This window comes from Cyprinodon tularosa, unplaced genomic scaffold (assembly GCF_016077235.1).
Source record: "Cyprinodon tularosa strain WSP-4 unplaced genomic scaffold, ASM1607723v1 ctg578, whole genome shotgun sequence".
Classification (NCBI taxonomy): domain Eukaryota; kingdom Metazoa; phylum Chordata; class Actinopteri; order Cyprinodontiformes; family Cyprinodontidae; genus Cyprinodon; species Cyprinodon tularosa.
Genome location: NW_024039316.1, coordinates 272,729 through 294,028, shown reverse-complemented (window position 1 = coordinate 294,028; position 21,300 = coordinate 272,729). Strand labels below are relative to the sequence as shown.

The 21,300-nt window shown below is 42.1% G+C and overlaps 1 protein-coding gene across 7 annotated transcripts in view; it reads left to right on the top strand.

The window, feature by feature from the left end:
- Positions 1-21,300, top strand: part of zgc:66433 (uncharacterized protein LOC321250 homolog) — an 89,277-nt gene that overhangs the window by 8,576 nt on the left and 59,401 nt on the right. The gene's annotated exons all lie outside the window — the stretch shown is intronic.

Genomic DNA, 21,300 nt, shown 5'->3' with positions numbered 1-21,300 from the left:
CTAATGCAGCCTGGTTAAAAGCCCTAGAATGAAACAACAGGTTTTCTTCCTTTTATGGTATGCTCATGAATATTTAGATGAACTGTGAGCTGATTGGTTGGTTTACAACGTGTGAAGCTCCTGAGCAAAGACGCATCATAACAACAAGCACTCACTCACTGAAACATCAAATTGTTGACATGGTAGGGTGACCAGAAGTCCTGTTTTTCCCGGACATGTTCTACTTTTCATACCTTAAAAAATGTCAGAGGGGAATCTCAAAATTGTCTGGGATTTTGGTTGACTACAGTGCAGCACGTAGTTGATACAGGAGTGATAGAACCCGACCCGTTGACGGTAGGCTGGACAACGGCGCCCCCGGGGAACCAAATAAGGCAATATCCCCAAATTGACGTCCACATGGTGCTTCGTTTGAATTCGCCCGTTTTATGGTGGAAGTTTAGAATTGTTAGATTTGCAGAGAAAGGAGGTGTTGATAGGATTTGAACTTCTCTGTACGTCCATTTCACCCAGTGAACTATTATCATTCATCTATAACAATGGAAACTGGGTTTTCATTCTATGACCCCTTTAAAATAATCAGAAACTGTTCCAGTGCCAGCCCATAACATAATAAGAAACTGATTTAGTCTTTATGTTTTCCTAATAGTTCCTTAGATGAAGTCTGAATCTAAATGTAATCTCAGTAACTGTTGCTTCCATAACTGAAGCTCCTGCTCTGTGATGCTGTCATTTCTCCTCAGAGTTCCAGCATGTTAGAGTTTGCTCCCCTCCTGATCTTCTGTATTTGTGGCTCCAGACTGAGAGTTGTTCCAGGAAATGCCTAAATCCACTCCTCTCTTTCTCTCTCTCTCTCGCTCCCTCTGAAGGAAACTGGCCGACATTCCTCTTGGCTCTGTAAACAGAAAGTCATGGGATTGACATCTGCATATACACATGTAGAAGTGTGCACTCGTACAGTTGCGTCATGCTTGTGGATCTGTTTTGACTCGCCAGCATTGAGAAACACATCCAGGGGTGTTGGTTAGGTTTTTTCCTCACAGACTTCCACCTGTTTGGGTAAAGCGGTGATACAGATTGGGCAGCAGAGGTTGTAAATCTCCTTTAGCAGTGAATTTACATTCCTGTTTCTGCCCTGGAAGAGCGAGATATTTCCTTAATGGGTTACAGTGACCTGTAGAAAGAGACTTACATGTTAAACTTTTCCACAAACTTTATTGTGTTTTATTTAAATTTGATCTGACAGGAAAAGGATCTGTTATTTTTTTCTAAAGGTTTTCCCCAAATTATAATCTGAAAGTATGGAGTTTCTTTACAGTCACTCCCCTTTACTGAGTCCTCTAATTAAAATGGAGTTCAAAAACTCATTATGTACAGGTGCTGGTCATAAAATTAGAATATCATGAAAAAGTAGATTGATTTCAGTAATTCCATTTAAAAAGTGAAACTTGTATATTATATTCATACATTACATACAAACTCATATATTTCAGATGTTTATTTTGTTTAATTTTGATGATTACAAATGACAACAAATGAAAATCTCAAATTCATCATATCAGAAAATTAGAATATTGTGAAAAGGTTCAAAATTGATGGCCCCTGGTGCCACACTCTAATCAGCTAATTAACTCAAACCACCTGCAAAAGCCTTTAAATGGTCTTTCAGTCTAGTTCTATAGGCTACACAATCATGGGGAAGACTGCTGACTTGACAGTTGTCCAAAAGACGACCATCGACACCTTGCACAAGGAGGGCAAGACACAAAAGGTCATCGCTAAAGAGGCTGGCTGTTCACAGAGCTCAGTGTCCAAGCACATTAATAGAGAGGCGAAGGGAAGGAAAAGATGTGGTCGAAAAAAGTGTACAAGCAAGAGAGATAACCGCACCCTGGAGAGGATTGTGAAACAAAACCCATTCAAAAATGTGGGGGAGATTCACAAAGAGTGGACTGCAGCTGGAGTGAGTGCTTCAAGAACCACCACACACAGACGTATGAAAGACATGGGTTTCTGCTGTCGCATTCCTTGTGTCAAGCCACTCTTGAACCACAGACAGCGTCAGAAGCGTCTTGCCTGGGCTAAAGAGAAACAGGACTGGACTGCTGGTGAGTGGTCCAAAGTCATGTTCTCTGATGAAAGTAAATTTTGCATTTCCTTTGGAAATCAAGGTCCCAGAGTCTGGAGGAAAAGAAGAGAGGCACTTCATCCACGTTGCTTGAAGTCCAGTGTAAAGTTTCCACAGTCAGTGATGGTTTGGGGTGCCATGTCATCTGCTGGTGTTGGTCCATTGTGTTTTCTGAGGTCCAGGGTCAACGCAGCCACATACCAGGAAGTTTTAGAGCACTTCATGCTTCCTGCAGCTGACCAACTTTTTGGAGATGCAGATTTCATTTTCCAACAGGACTTGGCACCTGCACACAGTGCCAAAGCTACCAGTACCTGGTTGAAGGACCATGGTATCCCTGTTCTTAATTGGCCAGCAAACTCTCCTGACCTTAACCCCATAGAAAATCTATGGGCAGGGCCGTCACTAGGTTTGAGAGACATGGGTGGCTTAGCCCCTAGGTAAGATATTGCGCGCGCACAGCGCGCGCCGAAATTTTTTCAGTGCACTTTCTAAGGCGCTGTCTATAAATTCATTATTTTAAGAGCAACATACCTGGGAAACACTTCCCTCACTAATGCTACTTCACCAACTAAACTACACCAGTTAAAATGTGCTAAATTACAAAGAGTAAATGGTAGGTGCCATGCATTACTGCATAAATGGAAGAAGGCAAGTGGTTCGCCACTCATCATAATGGAAACCTTCTACAGAAGACAGTTGTCTAACCAACAGACTCCCAACATCTTCATAAACCCTTAACCTGGCCATTCATCTTTCCCCATCTCCCCTGCACCCACAACCTGTCAGGAACCCCTGTCTGCTTTGCAATAACCCTGTTTCTGTGTGTATGCTTGGTGTGTGTGTGTGACCTGGACTTTGGCATGTCTTTCTCTACACCTGGCACAGAGAGAAACACATATATGTGAGGAACTTAACAATAAATGCAGCATTATCTTTGATAGATTTCTGCTTAATCTAAAGTTTAACCACAAAATACAAGTTGCATAAATGGACAGTAGGCAATAGGCAATAGCATCATTGCAAAGAAGGATATCCTTGAGACTTTTTCACATCAGTCTGACAAAGTTTTAATGCAAATAAAGGAAGTATTTTTAAGTACAATGTATTAATGAAAACACAAAATCAACAGTATATGAAACGTACAACTTAGAACTATAGTCAACCCAAGGAAGCACTACCATATCACACAGTGTCGCCCTATCAGACTGGTGGCACATAGATATGGGAGAATTATCCTGCCATAATGCAAGAGCACATAACTTCAATTAGAGAAAAGAATTTCATCTTCTTGCACTCAAAACTTATAATGCTCACACTCAAAACATGCGCTCTCTCTCAAATATTTTCTCTTCTCTCAAAAATCTTTGTTTCTTCTCTCAGATTTAAACAGATATTTTCTATATTATCACAGATATTTTTTCCTCTCGCTTGCCTCCATCTCCGCTCTGCACGGGTCTCAGTTACGCTCTGCTTGCGGATTTGTTTTGCTCTCTCAGACTGCAGTTGGATCGTTGCCTAGCAACCTTTCCAGCCAATAGAACGACAGCCTCGGAAAAGGTGCGCTTGTTTAACCCTACGGAGTGTGCCTGTGCTACTACGCCACTTATAAAGCGTCAGCTGAAACTGCTATTTACAGTAGTTTTGTGGCTGATTGTTGTTTAGAAATAGAAAACCTGGTTTCATTTCTTAGTTTTGCCCTGGATTTTGTAGCGTTTGTGGACGCTACGTCGCTACTTGATCAAAACAATAACGTGGCTACAGGAAAGTTACTTGATAAATAAAGCAGCGACGCTACGGTCAAGCTACTTGAAAATGTAGTTAAACTAATAGCTTCGCTACATGTAGCGGCGCTACTGCCCATCACTGCTCCTGTGACAAAACTATTATAATGATGCTAGTAGGCTACAACAACATCGTGTTTTCCCACACCACTGACTTTGTTCACCATGGTAACGTAATTCCTACTGAATCAGACAAGCTATTAGGCCTATATTGTCTCTTTCCTCACTCCAGGTAAAGTGAAGAAAATGTAAACCGCTGACATCAAATGGCAAACTCACCGTATGTATCTGCACGCAACCATAACTTTCCTAATCAAGCTCGATGACTGTGTGGAGATTCAAAGGGCGCGCTGTTGCTGCACTGCACAGCTGCTATGGTCCAGTTGATGGCCGTGTACCACGTGACGTGACGCTGGACGCGGAGCCAATGAAGGAAATGAATATCCTAACGATATTAATAATTGTATAAATAATTGTGTTTGTAAATAAACTAACAGGAACTTATCTTCAGATTAACTTGCCTTCTTGGTGGCTCGTTTTCAGTGCTTTACTGCAATTGTTTGGGGTTATATGGAAAAAAAATCAATAAATAAAAAAATAACAATAAAAATCGCAAAATAATTATGGGGTGGCTAATACCAACGAAGGGATGACTTCAGCCACCCTAAAATAGGTCTAGCCACGTCCCTGTCTATGGGGTATTGTGAAGAAGAAGATGCAATACACTAGACCCAACAATTCAGAAGAGCTAAAAGCCACTATTAGAGCAACCTGGGCTATCATAACACCTGAGCAGTGCCACAGACTGATCGACTCCATGCCACGCCGCATTGCTGCAGTAATACAGGCCAAAGGAGGCCCAACTAAATACTGAGTGCTGTACATGCTCATACTTTTCATGTTCATACTTTTCAGTTGGCCAACATTTCTATAAATCCTTTGTTTTTATTGGTCTTCAGTAATATTCTAATTTTCTGATATGATGAATTTGAGATTTTCATTTGTTGTCATTTGTAATCATCAAAATTAAACAAAATAAACATCTGAAATATATGAGTTTGTATGTAATGTATGAATATAATATACAAGTTTCATTTTTTAAATGGAATTACTGAAATCAATCTACTTTTTCATGATATTCTAATTTTATGACCAGCACCTGTAATTCGTAATGTTCCCTTAAACCTTAGAGCTAACTTAGCTAAACTAAGGCTGGGCGACGTGTCGAGAAGGGAAACATATCATGATTTTTTCTAAAGAGATATTAGATTGTACGTTTTATATGGGGTAAAATATATGTCATAAAAAAAACTATGTGTTTCTGAATTTTTATAAATCTTTAATAATATATATATAATATAATTTAAGATTTGTTTTTGTTATGCGTTGTCATTTACATGCTTGTGACAGCAGATGTTTCATCTGTGAAAAAGCAGGTTTAGAAAATACGATTTTGGAGCACGACATAGATGACATAGATGTATGTCATAAAAAACATGTATTTCTGAATTTGAAAATGTTTGAAAATATATATGAAAATATATAAATTTAAATTTGTTTTATTTACACGTTTTCATTGACATGCATATGACAGCAGATGTTTCATCTGTGAAAATACAGGTTTAGAAAATAATATTTTGTAGCACTGCTGGTACAGTTCACAAATTTATGAGTAAAAATCACCTATTTAATAGTGGCTGTTTTATTGATTTTTATTATTTTATGTTTTTTCGTAACGTGTCGAAGGGAATACTGATGGAGTTAGCCATGAGCTGTAATCTGGCATATTACATGAACATCTTCATTGATATGCATTGCCTTTTGATCAGTAAACTCAAACTAAAATAGAATGAATCTCAAATTTACAAGCAAAAAACGCGAATTTAATGGTTTGAATCAAACTGAATGTTGCTAAACAACCAAACAGATGTGACCCCTTACTCGATCAGACATATTGTTGTTTCTTTGATGTAGGATTTAATCCAGATGGCTGAATGTGGCCCTAGATTTACTGGTGGCGCCGTAACTTCTTAATCTGCTGGTCCAAATTGGTCTGCTTTCAGATTCCAAAACACAGAGGGAGACTGGTTATCTAGTTACACTGCAGCGTGTCGGTGTCTTTCAGAGGTATAAACCTGAAGGTCACAAGTCTAGCGCCCCTAGTGGCTAAAAGTTAGTGTTGCTTTATAGAGCGTAAGAAGGCCTTTTAAAAAAAGTCATTAGACCTGTAATGCAAAACAGCAATAATCAATCTGGTCAAATGAGAACGAGATGTAACCTTTAGGACCACCTGCAGAAACTGCCCCGCTGTTGGAATATGTTAGGATGGAGAAAGACATAGTATCAACAGAGGGAACCATGGTGGTGGTAGCATCATGCTGTTGAGATCAAAAACTGATCACAGTTTAGAAAAAATGACTGAGGCTGTAAATGATAAAAACCTAGACTCAGGTTCTCCTTTCAAAAGTACAATGAAAGTAAATGTGCCGCCATAACTGCACTGTGGTGGTTTACATCCAAGTATATGTTGGAATGTTGGATGTTCTAAAACATTTCCATGCATTTCTTCCTCGACAAACTTGAGTCAGACCTTAATTAGCCATTTTGTTTGTGAGCTTAGAGGTAGGGATAGTTCTAAAAGCTGGAGGATTTGAGTTAGAGACGGCTGGCCTAGTTAAAGTCCAAAACTTAATCTGATTTTTGTCCAGTCAGACTCATTTTTAACTAACTTGAAAAAACCAAGAAAACAATGCTGGTAGACGCGTATCGCAGATGACTTCAAGCTGAAATTATAATTTTTCTCATCTAATTGTCTTATTTTAATTGCATAATATCAAATGATGTTGTTTTTTTTAGAGAAAAATTACTTGTTTCGCTGGAGGATCATCTTATTTACCTGTTAAAATTAACCCTTTATAGCGCAAGTTACCATTTTTGATCACTTGCATAACCCTAACAAATGGAGTTAGAGGTATACAAGGCTTCTAGTGCTCAGTGAGGTCTAGAAGCACAAGATCTATAGCCGGCCATTCAGCACAGATACTGCTACATTGCTTTACAACTTATTTTGGTATTTGACCAATTAGATGAGCCCTTGAATGATATATTACATACTGAAAATTATGATCATAAAGGTTTAGTAAATAAAACGCAAAAAGTGAAGTTAAAAAGTTAATACCTAGTTAACAATCATATTTACAGTAGGTTTATAAATAAAATAAAAAAAATGTGCCAGTATCAGCATTAATGCCTCTTTCACTCTGAGTGTTTTTCATGAATTTCTTATAGAAGCACTTTTGTTATTTCTCTTAATATATTCGGGCAGTTGGCTTTTCTTTTTATTACATTGACATAAATTTTTTTTCATCAAAGTATCCATATTTTTTGAATGTTACAAAGGTAATAAGGTCTTGTCCTGGATTCCAATAACACTATTGGCTTGAAATTTGGATTTTCAAAGTATTTCACTGAGTGCCCTATAAAGGGTTAAGGGAAAATATATTTATTATAAGAGATTTTGACTCATTTTTATATATCGGTTTTGAAACAGGTTACGACTCACGTGTCGACTAAAAACGAATCCAAGTATGAACGAGTTAATGTGGACCGCCAGTTCTGCTTGACGAGTAAATAAGCAGCAGTTCCAAGTGCTTTCCAGCTGTGGCCACAAAATAAAAACGACCCGGCATGAGCATTGATTATAGGTGACACAGTGGCCTCACTGGGCAGTGCTAAAAGCTTTGAATCGATTGGCCTAAATAGGCCACTGTAGTAAATTGCCTATACAATGTAAACAGAGATGCAGGATGCAGTCATGTTTGGTTTTAGGATTAAATTAAACTTATCTAAAGGAGGTCATTAGAGGTGAATCAAGATGGGGATGATTAGAACTTGGCAGCTGCTTGTTTTATTGTTGAGGCTTCAGGCAATTCATACTGTTCTAATCTGCAGCAAACTATATATATATATATATATATATATATATATATATATATATATATATATATATATATATATATATACGTACAGTATGTGTGTGCGAGTGTGTATAGTGGAATGACTGACTAACCCATATGTTAAAACCAACCAGCTGGGTTTGCCAGAGATCAGCCTTGATGGTTTATTGTCATCTCATAAACTTAATAGCGTGCATGTGTGTGTGCGTGTAAGAGTGAGAGGAGATTTCTCAATCCCAGCGTGCTGAAACCCATCCGAGTGACTGTGTGTTAGTGTTTTATGCTGTTGAAATGGAGCTGCAGGGCTCTGGAACTGATACAGACTGTTTCTCTTTATTTACCCTGAAACACACACACACCCTTACTCATTCTGCCATCATAGTGAGGACCATGTGTTGACTCCCATTGACTGATTGATTTATTTTCAGTCATTTTCAACCCTTTCTATGCCCTAACGCCTAACCTACCAATGCATGCCTAACCCTAACCCATTGACACCCTAACCGTTAACAAAATAGCATGTGATGACCGGCAAAATGTCCTCAGTTTGCAACAATTTGTCCTCAATTTGATGGTGGAATTGGAAAAATGGTCCTCACTCTGAGGGCTAGACAGGGACACGCACACACAGATTCTTATGAGTTGGACAGCTTCAGCTTGACTGAAGCGAAAGCTAAGTTGCACAGACAGTATTCAGTTTGGGCATGTTGGGATTGAGAAATTCATTCCAGTGTCAACATTCTTCTATGAACGGTTTGATGATTCATGAGATTTTTGTATTTTTCCAGGTTTTTGTTCTGTGTTTATGGGACTGGATTAAGTTAGGGTCATGCGACCGGGTGGTGTTTCCCCTCACTGAATAAATCTGGACCAGAAATGCAAGTGATGGATTAATGAATTAATCTGAAATTGGTGGATCTTATCAGCTGATTAATTGATAAGTGGCTATATTCTTAAAAACCTACGTTTACTATTCTAAGTAGATTTTCCCACAACATGAAGGGCTAAATATGACTTATTATAGGCTCATTTAAAAGAAATAGTACATAACTTTATGTTAATTTATTGAAAAAAAATGATTCTACATGATTCTTTTTTCCCGTTTTGCAATATTTGAATTGTGTAGTAGTTTGCCTCCAGCCAGCTGACCAGCTATGGTCAATACAAGCTTTGGAGTAGGGCGGTATGATCTGGTGAACTATAAACTGCTTTTGACATGTGTTGTGAATTGGTGCTATATAAATACACTGAATTGTATTTAAAATGTCAAAACAGATCCGTAATGAATAGAGGTAGACCGATACATCAGCCGGCCAATATTTTAGTTGTTTTTTTATGTTGAGAATTGTGTTCTGTTTGCATTTTCATTAAAATTGTCATTTACTTTAACATTTCATGTCCTTAATAAATTGAATTTCTATCAAGTAAATTAAAGGAAAAAATTAAAAGAAAGAATATCAACTTCTAAAATCGGCCCGAAAATCAGGAGCTCTCATCAGGGATCAGCTGAACAAAATTGTCTGCAACCCACGGCTCTTATGACGCTTTACAACGGCCCTTCATCACTTTGGCTTAAAATGATAAATGTCAATCTAATCGTTTAGGATATACATAATATAACAAATGCAGGTTTTGGCATTTTATTTATTGACAAATTGCATCAAATTTCCCCAAAATAAATAGATTCTAAATGGATGAGTTGATAAATTGTTTTTTTTTTTTTTTTACATCAGCTTATAACATTTTCATTAACACATTAAAAGCATTTTCTTTCTCTTCCCAAAAGGATTTTTCTTCATTTTAAAACCAAAACTTTAAATTAGACAGCAGCTCTTTAAAATGGGCAAATCTCTAGTTATTAAATATATCCTGTCTTTGTTGGGCTTCCTTAAGGTCTGTGAAAAATGACCAGGGATGGTAATTACATCATAACTACATTTTTCACAGAAACACCACTACCTACACTCGCCGACACTCTCATTCACACACACATGCGCATGCGCACGTAGCACCTGTAGCCTGCCAAACATTTGTTCATTACAAGTTTCCTCTTTACCGCGGCTAGCGCGAGATGACACACACGCAAAATAGTATGTACATTCGGTCCGAACATTCAGTTACTCACCATCTTAGCGAGCAGCGCGGTACCCGTTGTCTCGACACCGTAATCCACACGCATTGCAATAACCCCCACGTTACATTCAAACATTCCGCTCTACTCACATTCTGGTGCGTCAACAATTAGGTCCGGGAGGAAACCAGAGCCTCTCGGAACCAAAGTTCTTATACACTGATCTGGCAGTGGAGAGAGCTTTTGGCACCCGGAAGTTGAATGTTTTGGGGAAAATATTATTGTATTGTTGGATTGCAAACATGTATGAGTGTAAATATTGTCTGTGTCATTTCTAGTATTTATATTGTTGGTTTGGGAATATTATGATATTTTGTATGGGGATTTAAAAATGGGTTTTTAATACTTTTTGTAACATTATTTTCCTATTGGTTGATTTCTGAGCCAATTAGATGTAAGTTGGAGATTGTAAGCCTTTTAAAAGGGCAGGGCTTTTTCATTCTAGTGAGAGAGGGTGAGCTGAACACATGCTTGCTGCGAGGCTGTGTTTAAGGGAAAAGTAAGTGCAAGGAAGTTTGTATTTAAAGTCTTGGTTATAGTTTATATTCTGTGTTGCCTGATTGAGGCCGGTTTTCTTTTGCGTTTATTCAGTTTTTTTGTTTCTCATATTTTTGTATGCTCACTTCCGCACTGTAAATAAATACGCACCCGTCTTCACGATATTTTCAGTTGCCTAGTTTCCGTCTTCTTTAACCTTTATTGGTGAGGGCCAGTCCTGACATGAGCTGGGGGTGGAGAAGCCCCTTTCTCACAAGTGGTGTTCAGAAGTGGTGACAGTGGCGCCTAAGAAGTCTGGGAAGAAGACGACGACAACAGGCAGACGGGTTCAGCCCAAACGAAGTATGGCGTATCGGCGTCTACCCCAAGACCCTGTGGAGGAGTTGACAGCCGAAGAGGTGGAGGAGCATGATGCTGGTGAGAAGACCGGAGGAGCCGTGGGCGGAGCCATGGGCGGAGCAGATGGTACGCCGCAGACCCTGGACATGACAGCGCTGTACAGCCTGCTACAGAAGTCGATGCTGGCCCAGCAAAGTGAGGCACAAAAGCAAGAACTGAGATGGCGCAGCGTCCAGATTCAGCTCAACAATGTGCACGACGAGCTGGAGAGAGAGCGACGAAAGGCAAGTGAGGGGCAGCATCAGCAGCCAGATGATGACGGCGATGGGGCTCTGCTACAGCTGAGACTTCAACACAACCCAGTGGGGCCACCGGCAGGTTTCCAGGTACCTGCAGCAACACCAGCAGCAGGGGCACCAACAACAGTGGCGCCAGCAGTAGAAGCTCCCGCACCAGCCGCCGCACCACCACCAGCAGCAGCAGCAGCAGCTCCAGCGCCAGCAGCTCCTGCACCAGCACAGCAAGCAGCACAGCAAGCAGCACCACCCTCTGCAATGGGTCCAGCCACACTGACTCCTGTGTCCTGGACGAGGGCAGCAGTGCCAAAACTGGAAGAAGGAGATGATATTGAACAATATCTGACAACATTTGAAAGACTGGCCATGGCCTACAGGTGGCCGAGGGCAGACTGGGCCATCTACTTGGTCCCGTACCTGACGGGACGGGCCCGTGCAGCCTATGTTGCGATGGACATGAATGACACCTTGGACTATGACAAAGTGAGGGCAGCAATCCTCACCAAGTATGAAATCAACGGCGAGACGTACCGGCAGCGTTTCCGGGGGCCAGATGTGCGAGCAGAGGAGACCCCTCGGGAGCTCTACAACCGACTGATGGACCTGTACAAGAAGTGGGTGAGACCGGCAGGAAAGACTGTGGAGCAGATTGGAGAAATCCTCGTCCTGGAGCAGTACCTGCGCACCCTAGCTCCTGAAATCCGGGTCTGGGTTAAGGAGCACAACCCAGCCACTGGCCAGCAGGCAGCTGAACTTGTGGAAGCGTTCCTGGCAGCTCGACCGGGTCCGAAGGTGTTCCGGGGCCAGAACTACAGCCGACCAGCCAGCAATGGTAAGTCTGGGGTTCCTGGTGGGGGAGTTGGTCCTAGGGGGTTAGGTCAGGTTAGGCCACAGCACCACACCTACACTTCCCCTTACACCCCATCACCTAGGCCTCCTACACGCCCCTACACACCACCGCCTAGACAACCGACACCCGCAACTACCACACATAGGCCGCCTTTTACATGCCATAACTGTGGTAAACCTAACCACATTGCCAGAGACTGCCCGAACAGGAAGCCTCAGGGGTCCAGTTTTTGTAATGTCCCGAGAGCAGATGATGCTGTATCCAAAGTGCAGACAATTCCTGTAACAGTGAATGACGAGCCCACATTTGCGCTACTTGACACTGGCAGTACACACACCCTAGTCCAGCCACACCTGATTGATAAGTCAGCTGTATTGGTGGCAGAGCAGCTTAGGGTGTGTTGTGTGAATGGAGACGAGCATGTGTACCCTGTGGTAGATATTTGTCTGGAGGTTCAGGGGCAAGCCTTTTTTCTGAGGGCAGGCATTGTACAAGGATTACGGTATCCTGTAGTGCTAGGTCAGGACGTCCTTATTTTGCCGGATCTGGTGTTGTCATCAGTGCCTGTTAGCATGGTCGTAACAAGGGCCATGGCTAAGCAGTTTGCTGAGGAGGATGCTCAGGAAGAAGCACAGAGAGAAGTCTGTGAGATGTTGCCCTATAGCCAGTGTGACATTGACCCCCCTGTTGCCACGAAAACACCCAAGACACGTAGGCAACGACGACGTGCTAAGCTGCAAGGCACAGCAGATAAGGTTGTCAGCCAGTTGCCGAAACCTGTTGATGAAGATGTGTGGAAGCCTCCCCATAATCTTAGTGATCTGCAGAAGAATGATGACTCTTTGAAGGATGCATTTGCTAAGGTGACAGAAATTGATGGTTTGCAAACTGGTGTGGCTAAGGGGCTAACTGGTGAATATTATTTTGTGAGAGATGGCCTACTCTACCACCAACCTGAAGATGGCAGTGTAGAGCAGGTAGTTGTGCCGGAATGCCTGAGAGAGAAAGTGCTTGGTCTCGGTCATGATATACCCTGGGCGGGGCATTTGGGTACTGTTAAGACCCTAGAGAGAATTGCACAACGCTTTCACTGGCCAGGGCTCTATACTGATGTTCAGAAATACTGTCGCACATGTTCAACCTGCCAACTCACTAGCAAACACAAGGCTAGACCCTCTCCTCTGCAACCACTTCCCATCATAGGCGTTCCATTTCAGAGGATAGGGATGGACATTGTAGGACCCTTGGAAAGAACCAGGTCAGGACACAGGTTCATTCTAGTCATGTGTGATTATGCCACCCGTTACCCGGAAGCATTCCCCCTTCGAAAGATAACGGCAGGGTCAGTTGCAAGAGCACTGTTACAACTGATATCTCGTGTAGGCATACCACATGAAATACTGACAGACCAAGGCACCGCATTCCTATCCAAGACACTTAGACAAGTGTATAGTTTGCTGGGGATTAAGGGGATACGAACCACTCCCTACCACCCCCAGACTGATGGGCTGGTGGAACGATACAACCAAACCCTGAAGTCAATGCTACGAAAGTTTGTAGCAGAGAACGGCAAAGACTGGGACCAGTGGTTGCCATACCTCCTTTTCGCCTATAGGGAGGTACCACAGGCTTCCACTGGTTTCTCCCCATTTGAGTTGCTGTATGGGCGCCAGGTCCGGGGCCCACTGGATCTACTCCGTGATACCTGGGTGACCCCAAAACTCCAGGAGCCAGACACCGTGCTCTCCTATGTCCTGAGGATCCAGGAGAAGATGGGGAGGATGGCCAGCTTGGTGGAGGAGAACATGACCAAGGCCCAGCAGACCCAGGCACGCTGGTACGACCAGAGGGCGAGGCAGAGGAGCTTCGCACCAGGGCAGCAGGTTCTTTTGCTGTTGCCAACGACGGAGAACAAGTTGCTGGCCCGCTGGCAAGGTCCCTACACCGTGGCACGTCAGCTGGGGCCGGTGACCTACGAGGTGGAGATGCCAGGACGACGAAAGGGCAAGCAGGCCTTCCACATTAACCTGCTAAAGGAGTGGCATGAACGGGGGACGCCCAGCCTGCAGCTCCTGGTGCAGGACGTGGAGGGTGATGTGGAGCCGCAGGAGCAGTTCTTCCCTGCAGCTGCTGCACCAACTGACCCGGATGTCTCCCACCTGACAGTGCAGCAAGCAGAGGAGTTGCAGGCCATCATCCCGCCTGGCCTGTTTTCCGAGCAGCCTGGGCGCACGTCCTTGGTGGAGCATGACCTCCAGCTTAAAGACACTAATCCAGTGCGGCAGAGGATGTACCGCATCCCAGAGCGGTTGCTACCCGCTCTGCAGGAGGAGCTGGATGTCATGAAGCAGCTGGGGGTCATTGAGCGGTCCAGCAGCAGTTGGAGCAGTCCGGTGGTGCTGGTCCCAAAGAAGGATGGCAGCATCCGCTTTTGTATTGATTTTAGACAATTGAACTCTCAGTCTACATTCGACGCCTACCCAATGCCCAGACTGGACGATTTGATCGAGGGGCTTGGGAGGGCGTCGTACATCACAACCCTTGACCTCTGCAGGGGTTATTGGCAGGTGCCGATGGCCGAGGGGGCAAAGCAATACACTGCCTTTCGCACCCCTCAAAGCCTGTTCCAGTTCACAACCATGCCCTTTGGCCTGCAGGGGGCACCGGCGACCTTCCAAAGACTCATGGACCATGTCCTGGAGGGCATGGGGGGCTTCGCCGCAGCTTACCTTGACAACGTCGTGGTATGGAGCGCCACCTGGGAGGAGCACCTCCAACACCTGGCCCAGGTGTTCCGGCGCATCAGCGAGGCTGGCTTGACCGTCCACCCTAAGAAATGTTCCCTGGCCCAGCAGGAGGTTCGTTACCTGGGCCATATCATTGGCAATGGGGTGATCAAGCCGCAGAAGGACAAGGTCGAGGCGGTCCGAGACTGCCCGCGACCACGGACCAAGAAGGACGTCCGCTCTTTCCTGGGCCTTGCCGGGTGGTATCGGAGGTTCATTCCGAACTTTGCCGCCCGGGCTGCACCCCTCACTGACCTGACTCGCAAGTCGGGGTCGGCGAAAGTGGAGTGGGGGGAGGTGCAGGAGCAGGCCTTCCAGGATTTGAAAGGGGCTCTGATTTGTGAGCCTGTGCTGCAGAGTCCAGACTTTGAGCAGACTTTTACTGTGCAGACGGATGCCTCTGGGGTTGGGCTGGGGGCAGTCCTTCTCCAGGGGGAGGCAGAGCAACAGAGGCCGGTGGCTTACATTAGCCGGAAGCTTTTCCCCCGGAAAACAAGGTACTCAGTGGTGGAGCTTGAGTGCCTTGCCGTGAAATGGGCCCTAGAGACATTCAAGTATTACCTGTTGGGCAGAGACTTTTTGCTAGAGACTGACCACAGAGCGTTGCAATGGCTGGGGAGAATGAAAGACTCTAATGCACGTATTACACGTTGGTTTCTCTCTTTGCAACCCTTCAGGTTCACGGTGAAATACAGGGCGGGGTCAGAAAACCCGGTAGCAGACTTCCTGTCTCCCAGGATGGCGAGCCAACCGAAGGGGGAGGAAATGTGAAAAATGACCAGGGATGGTAATCACATCATAACTACATTTTTCACAGAAACGCCACTACCTACACTCGCCGACACTCACAGACACTCTCATTCACACACACACACATGCGCACGTAGCACCTGTAGCCTGCCAAACATTTGTTCATTACAAGTTTCCTCTTTACCGCGGCTAGCGCGAGATGACACACACGCAAAATAGTATGTACATTCGGTCCGAACATTCAGTTACTCACCATCTTAGCGAGCAGCGCGGTACCCGTTGTCTCGACACCGTAATCCACACGCATTGCAATAACCCCCACGTTACATTCAAACATTCCGCTCTACTCACATTCTGGTGCGTCAACAATTAGGTCCGGGAGGAAACCAGAGCCTCTCGGAACCAAAGTTCTTATACACTGATCTGGCAGTGGAGAGAGCTTTTGGCACCCGGAAGTTGAATGTTTTGGGGAAAATATTATTGTATTGTTGGATTGCAAACATGTATGAGTGTAAATATTGTCTGTGTCATTTCTAGTATTTATATTGTTGGTTTGGGAATATTATGATATTTTGTATGGGGATTTAAAAATGGGTTTTTAATACTTTTTGTAACATTATTTTCCTATTGGTTGATTTCTGAGCCAATTAGATGTAAGTTGGAGATTGTAAGCCTTTTAAAAGGGCAGGGCTTTTTCATTCTAGTGAGAGAGGGTGAGCTGAACACATGCTTGCTGCGAGGCTGTGTTTAAGGGAAAAGTAAGTGCAAGGAAGTTTGTATTTAAAGTCTTGGTTATAGTTTATATTCTGTGTTGCCTGATTGAGGCCGGTTTTCTTTTGCGTTTATTCAGTTTTTTTGTTTCTCATATTTTTGTATGCTCACTTCCGCACTGTAAATAAATACGCACCCGTCTTCACGATATTTTCAGTTGCCTAGTTTCCGTCTTCTTTAACCTTTATTGGTGAGGGCCAGTCCTGACATGAGCTGGGGGTGGAGAAGCCCCTTTCTCACAAGGTCATGTAATGTTTGTAGTTCTAAACACGGTTTATGAGTCTGAACTCGAGTCAAAAACGGCTCTGGATGGTAAAGGTTGCAGCCCCCTGGGTTAAACTAATAATCTTAATTAATAATTTTAACTGGATCTCTAGTAACGATGTTAGTGTGAAAACTTTAAAAGATGCAACAACTGGGTGATGGCTGACTTATTTTGGTTATTTTTTTAGCTGTAGACCATTTAGATAAAAGTGAGTTGTTGCCTTGGCTGTATGGGCCAGAGAAGATCTCCCTGCAGGACTCAGAATCAACCGTCAAAGTCAGCCTCTTGCACTGTAAGCACTGGGAGCTGCAGTGGCTTCTGGTGCCTAAGCTCCGTACTAATTGGGATTATCTCCCACAGGCTGCTGCGTGACTTCTAGGTCACAAAAAGTTACAGATAGGATTAGTTAAAGACCCTGTTTGGGTTCTTTTTAGACTGGAGAAAAGTATTAGCTCTGAAAGTGAGGATTTTTATTATGTTCTGTATATTTTGTCCTTTAAAGGTATTTACCGTAAATTCTCTAATATAGGCCCGGGCCTTTATTTCACTCAAGTGCATCGCGGTCCAGGCCTTTATTGGATAGAGGCCAGTATTTGAGACAGGCCTCTATTGCTATTTGAGCAAAACAGACTACCAGTGGAATGAATAAAAATGAGATTTTGTGTCTATTTGAACCTATAAAACACTAGGTTCATTTATTGAAAAAGTACAGTTACCATGTCTCGCTTGGTTTGAAGTAAAAAAAAAAAAATTAAAATCCTCCAATTCTGTTTAATTCTCCTCCTCAGTTTCCTCCTCCTCTTCATCTCTCCCTTTATTCTCCTCATCACTCGCGCTGCTCCTCATGTTGTGCTGCGTGTCTGTTCTCTTCCTCGCGCAGACGGGCAGCAATCAGGGCCTGTCGTTCAGCAGCACAGGGCTGTGGTACTTGTATGTTACTACCACAAGTATAATGTTGAGGTATGCCCAGAAAAAACGTTTATAGCCCCGGCCTGTATTAGAGACCGGCCATTATTTACCTCCTCTGACAGCGAGACCGGCCAATGTTAGAGACCCGGCCGCTATTGGAATACAGGCCAATATTAGAGAATTTACGGTATTTAAATGACAATAATACACACTAATCTAATTAAATAACTAACATCCACAGTCTAGTATTTCTCTACCTGAAGACTAACATGATCCATTATTAAGACAAATCTATATGTAAGCCTATTGGTGGAGATGAAATATAAAGATTAATGCACAATGAATATTAATATAGATATGTTTTATAAATAACAAGCAAATCTAATTTCCTGCTGACGTGAATATCTATAATCTGCTGTCCTGAGAGTAGCCTCAGTTTCTAGCTTTGATGTAACTGCTGCTGCATCTGTTGTCTGCTGCCTGGACTTTAACTCTTAATTAGTCTGTATGTGTGGATGCAGAACCCCTGAGGTAGTTTGAATTAGCTGTGATGACGGCCGCATGTTAGCATGGATGAGTTTCAAGCTGGATTATTTTAGAATTGGCTCTAAGCAGAACTCCACTACTTCCTGAATTTAAAGCGGCTCCTTTGTTTCCTGGATAAACTGATTATTCCAGGTGTATCTGGCCATTGCTGTCATGGTTACTGAGGACAGGCTGATGTATTTCTGCTGTCACAAAGCTGTAATTTAACACTGTCTACTGATTTAAATGTTGCTAAATAGAAAGTTATAATCTCAGAGTCCTTTACAGAAAACCAGATTGCATCCAGATTATTTTAATCAAAACAGTTTTTCAGATTTGGTCTCATGAAAGGCTAGGTTATACTCCTGCATAACTACTTTTCCCTGTGAAATTCAAATCCCAAACATTTTGATTTAGCCAAATGGCAAAAGTTACTTAATTTGATTAAACCAGCACCTTGCTTCCAATTTTACAAGAGCAAATAAGGTATGATATCATGCATGTGTGCAGGTTATTAGTGCTAAGTTAATTGGCTCCTCTTAGCCAAGTGTGGAAAAAAATTTTAAAAACGCCTTAGATCCAATTTATAAAAGATGCAAAAAAAAAAAAAAAAGACTAAAAAAGTTTCAAACAACACAGTACGAAGGTCTGTGCTCACCGAAACGGATGTAAAGTTTCTGAGGTGTTCATATTTAGCTGCTAAATTCATGCCTTATTAAACGTTCATATTACTTTGATACTAGTGATAGCAATGCTTATAGTTTTTAACGTCTATGTTAAAAAAATGTGATTGTTTGATTGTTTCATTGATTTGTTCTCACCTTGAGCATGTGTCCATTTTTGTGTTTGATACAAGTTTTTTTTGCTCCTTGATGTTCTGATAGTAGATTCTGGGGAGGATTCCCCAGAGTTTAGAGATGCTGTTAATTTATTCAATGAATATCAATTGGTCTTTTAACTCGTCAATCTGTCGCACGGTGACGATGTTCAGGCTGTATTCAGAAGCTGCCTCAATTGTTGCCATCTCATAGTTCTGTGGTACTGCCAGCTGATGGCGTTACTTCTGTTTATGTCTACTCATTGTGCCCAATGCTGAAATTCTATTTAGGCTCAGAAAGTAACTATTTAAACACCATCAGGACAGATGTTGCTGTATATAACCTGATTTTATTAAGGTTGAATGGTTTTTGTCTTTTTTTCTTCCTTTTTTTTTTTTTTTTTGGACAACCATATACAGGGGCGGATTTAGGAAATTTGGGGCCCTAGGCAAAGACAGGCAGGGAGCTCTCTGAATTGGGAAGCCAACACATAAAACAGATCCATTATACAGACACAGAAATTTTAATAGAATCGACATACATTATTTGTCCTATGTTTTGTCCCTTTTTTTCCTCTATATGTTTTGTACTCAAAAGGAATGAAAGATTTTTTTTCCAAGCACTAAGCTCCCTTAGCTGATTGCTCCTTGTGTTTCCAAAAAGGTGACGGCAAAAGTAAATAACCCAGTCCTTCTTTTCACTGTTGACAAGCCATGATCTGCTTATCTGTTCTCCATTTTTCATTTGGATGAAATAATAGCTGCATGAATCATGACAGCAGACAAGATAGAGGAGAGCAGGAGGCGGGGTTACCAATCTACTTGCTCTGGAGAGCAGAGTTCGCTGCTTTTATATGCTGTCGCCAAAGTCTCCAGTAACAGAAAAAAAGATTTGAAAATAGATTTGGCACTAGGCGCTTTTTTTAAATAAAAGTGCTAGAGAGGTCTAAAAGTTGGTAAATATGGCGACAAAAGTGCTAAGTTGGCAACACTGCTCTTCGTGCTGAGAAACACTTAGTATTACAAGAGTTCTGATGACATTTTAGCAAAAGGATTTTTATCAAAAACATAATTAATGTGCACAAATAAAGAATATTTGTATTAACCATTAGAGTTGTCACGATACTAAATTTTTCAACTCGATACCGATACTAAGTAAAATATTCGATACTCGATGTCATTTTCGATACCACAGGGATAAAAACAACGACTCCAAAATTCAACAGAAATTTTTTCATTAATAAACAAAATACAATAAATAGATAAATAAATACAATAAACAATATTTTGAGGTTGTATGCTGTGCACAATATTAAGCAAGCTTGATAAAAACTTAAAAAATTAAAATTAAGTGTCCCTTCCTTGTCTATGCTTTACACACATAACAATGACACCAGCCAAACCAGTTAAAAAACAAAAATAATTCTCAGCAGCTGCTCCTGTTACAGAAAAAAGTCTGAAACCGAAAAGTGCACAAAATTATTCAATCACACAGTGTTCAGAAAGTGCATTTTCCTCTAATTTGCGCATAAGATGAATGACTGTTTAGGTGCCACTGGTGGTAGCACTGAATCGATACTTTTGAAAATGAGTATTGTATCTGAATACAACTTTTCAGTATCGATACTTTTTTGAGTATCAATACTTTTGACAACCCTATTAACCATACATGTAAACAGAGTTTTATGGGGCCCCCAGGAAGTTGGGGCCTTGGGCAGCTACCTAGTATTGCCTAAAGGTAAATCCAAACCTGTTCATATAACATGATGATGCAATTTTTAATGATGACTTTTACTATGGCCTGAATTAGCTGTTTATCTTAAAACCAGTGACTGCTGTCAAAATGTTGTTGTTTTTATTTAATGACAATTATGTGTCCAATAAGTAGTTATATAATTGGTTGTAACTAGTGTTGCACCGATACTGATACCAGTATCGGAAAGGACCTCGATCCAGCACTAAAAGGCTGGTATCTGTATCATTGAGTACCAACAAATAGGGCACTGATACCATTTTGAGAGATTTTTGAAATTTCTTCAACTATTGTCACCCATTCCAGGTAGGCAATAAAAAGTTCTACTGGATTCACTTTGTATTAGTCTTTTTCCTGCTTTACAAAGGAAGGCAAACAGCTTGACAAAGCCATGATGGTAATTATTTGGCATTCAAGTAGTATGTAGGTCTTTATATATACACTCACATCAATTTCAAACAGATGGTATCGGTATCGGCCAATGCTGCACAGCCAGTTATCGGGTATTGGTATCGTGGCCAAAAAATGGCATCGGTGCAACACTAGTTTTAATCCATTAAGTTCCGACTATTGGTCCAGCGTTTATATAGTAGTTTATTTTATATATTTAAACGTGACAGAAAGGAAGACATCTTTAAAATGATAACCCTTTTTTTCTCACCACTGGGCCGAACTTGATGAAACATGAACCATCTCTTTAATTTCTGTTCAGCCGTGGCGCTGAAAGCTGTGGCTCTCTGGT